We start from the raw sequence: 5,164 nt of genomic DNA on the forward strand, positions 1-5,164 counted from the left end.
CATCAACCACGGATGAGAATTCCCTCTCCAAGGCAATGCAGCGTCAGGCGGAGCGTAACCTCGACTCGCCAATAGGTACACCCGGCAATAAATCATTCCTTTCTTTTTCTGGTTCTCGCATTTCATCTTGTTTAAATAATGTTGGAATTGCAATTGGAAAGAATGATGATGTGCGTGTTTCGGTGAGAGCGCTAAAACGCATGGAGATCGATCCATTAAAGGTTTCTCCTAAGTGTTTGAGCACCTTACCTAACCCCGATACTGAGGAGGAGGAGGAGACGGATGCCACATATGATGGCCCGCTTCTCACCCACTTGGTTGGAGTGGTTACCGAGGTAGGATTGGATGATGCAAGACCTGGGTCAATGTTTTGTGACTTCACGGCGTCTTCGCGTAAATCTAAATCCCATTCCTCAAAAAAGAGAAAAAAAACCCGCCCAAGAAGGCGAAGAAATCCACCCCTACCCAAGTTTCCACATGAAAGGCATGTTTTGGAATAGCAGAGGTCTTTCAGACTTGGCTAAACATAAACACATCGGTGATTGTGTGCGAGAACATGGGTTGGATTTCGTGGCAATTTTCAAGGCTGGTAAATGTGACTTCCGTGCACATGTCCTAGACCACTTATCAGGTGGTTTCGTCTTCACATGGCATAGTCTACCAGCACGTGGAAGGTCTGGAGAAATCTTACTTGGGATACAAACCGCAACCATGGAGTTGTTAGCCTTTTCGACTGGTGACTTTCACATGAAATTCCACCTTCGAAATAGAGTTGATAATTTTACATGGAGTCTGGTTGCAGTCTATGGGGCTGCCCAAGATGAGCATAAATCCGCTTTCCTTTGGAAATTGGTGAATCTGGCTAAAGATAACCCACATCCAATGCTTATTGGAGGGGACTTTAATATCCTTAGGTACCAGGAAGAGAAAAATAATGACCGCTTTGACACTAACTGGTCTTTTCTGTTCAATGCTGTAATTGACAGTTTGAATCTTCGAGAAGCTAGTTTGTCTGGCCGACAATTCACTTGGGCCAATAACCGTTCTGTGCCAACATACGAAAAGCTTGACAGGGTACTCATGGATACCGAATGGGAGATAAAATTTCCTCTGGTAACTATAAGGGCCCTAGAGCGTATCGAGGCGCTATCGGATCATGCGCCCATCATTCTTGATTCTAATTCTACAAACCCATCCGCTCGCCGCCCTTTCAAGTTTGAATTGGGATGGTTGCACCGAGATGGCTTTGCAGACATAATCAAGAATATATGGGAGAGACACGCAATTGGTCGCACACCTATTCAGAGATGAAACTTTAAAATAAGAGCCATAAGGCGATACCTATCTGGATGGGCGAAACACGCCAATGGAATATACAAAAAAGAAAAGCAACGGCTCGCCACCATTGTTGATGACCTCGATAAAATCGCAGAAACTCGCATCTTGTCACAGCAAGAGATTGAATTGAAAAATCAATCCAATGAGAAGATTGCACGTCTTTTGCGAGAAGAGGAAATCAAATATTACCAAAGATCCAAAGCCGACTTCATCTTGAAGGGAGACAGTAATACACGATACCTCCAACTTGTCGCCAATGGTCGGCATAGGAAGAAGTGTATATTCAGTCTCCAACAAGATGAGGGGCGGATCGAAGGTCAGGCAGAGCTCAAAATTTATATCTCGAAATACTACAAATCTTTGTTTGGGGCACCTGATGAAGGGAACTTCACCCTTGACGAGACCCGAACAGATGATATTCCACAAGTCACAGCAAAAGAGAACGATATCCTCACGGCACCTTTCTCTGAGGAGGAGGTGAGAGTGGCGGTGTCTCAAATGGAACATAACAAAGCTCCAGGTCCTGATGGCTTCCCCGCAGAATTCTATCAGAATTTCTGGGGTATCATCAAGATTGACCTATTGGAGTTGTTCAATTGTCTTCATGTTGGCCAACTTGATCTATTCAGGCTTAACTTTGATGAGATTGTTTTGTTGCCGAAAATTAAGGAGGCTGAGCGAATCCAGCAATATAGACCCATATGTCTCCTTAATGTCAGCTTCAAGATTTTCACCAAAGTGGCTACTAATAGGCTCAACACGGTTGCTGACCATGTCGTCCGGCCATCTCAAACGGCCTTCATGCAAGGTAGAAATATACTCGATGGAGTAGTAATCCTACATGAGACTGTTCACGAGATGCACCATAAACACATGAGTGGAGTAGTGTTCAAGATTGATTTCGAAAAGGCCTATGATAAGGTCAAATGGTCGTTCCTTCAACAGGCCCTAAGAATGAAAGGATTCTTTGTTAAATGGCGCCAGTTGATCCAAAATTTTGTTACTGGAGGTAGTGTGGCTGTCAAAGTCAATGATGACATAGGCCATTACTTTCAAACAAAAAAGGACTACGATAGGGTGACTCCATGTCTCCAATGTTATTTAACATCGTGGCTGACATGTTGTCTATTTTGATTGATCGTGCCAAGCAGGACGGTCAAATTGCAGGAGTAGTGCCCTACCTTGTGGATGGTGGCCTCTCTATTCTGCAATATGCCGATGATACAATTCTTTTTATGGAACATGACCTGGATAAGGCTCGAAACCTGAAATTATTACTTTCAGCGTTTGAGCAGATGTCAGGTCTTAAAATTAACTTTCATAAAAGTGAATTGTTCTGCTTTGGAGAAGCCAGTGAGGCAGCGGCTGAGTATGCTGACCTGTTTGGTTGTGCGCAAGGCCAATTCCCGATTAAATATTTGGGAATTCCGATTCATTATCGGCGACTCACTAATACGGAATGGAAACATGTAGAGGAGCGCTTAGAGAAACGGTTGAGTAGTTGGAAAGGCAAGTTTCTCTCTGTTGGAGGACGACTGGTCTTAATTAACTCAGTCCTCACAAATATGGTTCTCTATATGCTCTCTCTTTTCCAAGTCCCAAGAGGGGTCTTGCAGAGGTTGGATTATTTCAGATCCAGATTCTTTTGGCAAGGGGACAGTGAAAAGAAAAAATACAGGCTAACCAAATGGAGCGTGGTTTGTAGGCCGAAAGACCAAGGTGGACTTGGCATTCATGACCTTCAGGTTAAGAATGATGCCTTACTTAGTAAATGGTTGTTCAAACTACTTACTGAGGATGGCGTTTGGCAAACCCTATTGCGCAATAAGTATCTAGGCCAAAAAGCTGTGTCACAGGCCTATTGGAAACCTGGTGACTCACACTTTTGGGCTGTTCTAATGGTGGTGAAGAAACATCTTTTCCGTTTTGTATCCTTTGCGATAAAAGATGGGTCGGAGATTCGTTTTTGGGAGGATAACTGGCTGGGCAATGCCAGCCTCCGAGAACAATATCCAGATTTGTACCGCATTGTTCGCGATAAGAATGATACTCTGGCGCAGGTGCTCAGTTCATTTCTGTCGAATATTTCTTTTAGGCGGGATTTGATTGGCCCCCGTCTTATGTCATGGCAAAATTTATTGTCTCGATTGGAGTCGATAAACCTGACACAAGGACGGAATGTGTTTCACTGGAACCTCACTACATCTGGGTCCTTCACAGTCGACTCTATGTATCGTGCGCTCACGCATTCAGTGGTCCCAGTGGATAATAACAAGAAAATTTGGATGTCGAAGATTCCACTAAAGGTTAAAATCTTTATGTGGTATCTTCGAAAGGGAGTTGTGCTAACCAAAGACAATCTCGCCCGTCGCAATTGGCACGGAAGTAAGAAGTGTAGTTTTTGTACTCATGACGAGACAATCAAACACCTCTTTTTTCAATGCAAGTTTGCGCGCTCTACATGGTCAGTCATCCAAATAGCGTCCAATTTGTATCCGCCCACAAGTGTTGCCAATATTTTTGGTCATTGGTTGGACGGCATTTCAAATAGGTTCAAAATGCTAATTCGGGTGGGAGCATATGCCTTATTATGGGCACTCTGGCTATGTAGGAATGATTTGGTTTTCGAGGGAAAAAACACCTCTCCTTTACAGGTTATTTTCCGATGTACGCACTCGCTTCGTACGTGGTCTACACTACACCGACCGGAGTATCAACCGCTATCCAAGACGGTGTGTACGCGGTTGGAGCGGGTGGCCAGGGAGGTCTTCACTCACCATGGGTGGCAGCATAATCTACAGATAGCCGCACCAACTCCTTCGACATAGGCGGACTGCCAGTCCTATATGATCCTACTATTGCTGATATGTCGCCTTTTTAATATTCTTTCAAGTTATTTTTGTTTGGCTATGTGCATCTTAGTTATGCAGAGGCCGGGTGATGCTCATTATGTTTTGTATCCGCTTGATGCTACATTTTGAGTCAATAAAAATGCCCTTTATAAAAAAAACATGATTTACTTGCTTATTATTCATTTTGTCACACCCCACTTTCCCTAGGATTTAGGGGCAGCCGCTTTACCCTATATTTGTGCAATATGCTTCAACTAGCACATCATTTGATCGATGCACAAATCTAGGGGTGTGTCTCCATATTTCATAGGCAACCTTATGAGCTTTATCTCTATATCTTTTGAACTCAATTCATATTGTCTTCATACACCAAAAATGGGGAGACTGGAAAAGCATTTGTTCCCTAAGTGGGTTTTGGTGTAACTAAGTGTATGCAAGGTTTGTTAGTCCAAAAGTTCGCAAGCAGAGATGTATGGAGACCTCCCATTGCTAAACCAGCTACCTGATGATGTAAATTTGGAAGTTAAACCAACTACCTGATGATGTAATCCGAAGTCGAGTATCAAGAGTCCCGGCGCTAAATTATGATCCCCATGGGCAAGTACTCATGCATGTCGGAAACCCTTCCTCAATTGGCAATCTTTGTTGTGACCGGTGATCAGGCCACGTCTTAGTGGAACACGAGTGTTCCATTTTGAAAAACAGTTCTCACTCGTCTCCTTTTGGCCAAGAAATTAGTGAATGGATGTTTTCTTGGAAATGGTGAATAAGTTTTTTTAGGCAAGAAATGGCAAATAGGGTTTTTTTTAGCAAAAAGCAACAACAACAGCAACAACAACAACAACAACAACAACAACAACAACAACAACAACAGCAACAGCAACAGCAACAACAACAACAACAACAGCAACAACAACAGCAACAACAGCAACAACAGCAGCAACAACAACAGCAACAACAACAGCAACAACAAT

The sequence above is a fragment of the Triticum dicoccoides genome, chromosome 3A (assembly GCF_002162155.2).
Source record: "Triticum dicoccoides isolate Atlit2015 ecotype Zavitan chromosome 3A, WEW_v2.0, whole genome shotgun sequence".
Taxonomy (NCBI): domain Eukaryota; kingdom Viridiplantae; phylum Streptophyta; class Magnoliopsida; order Poales; family Poaceae; genus Triticum; species Triticum dicoccoides.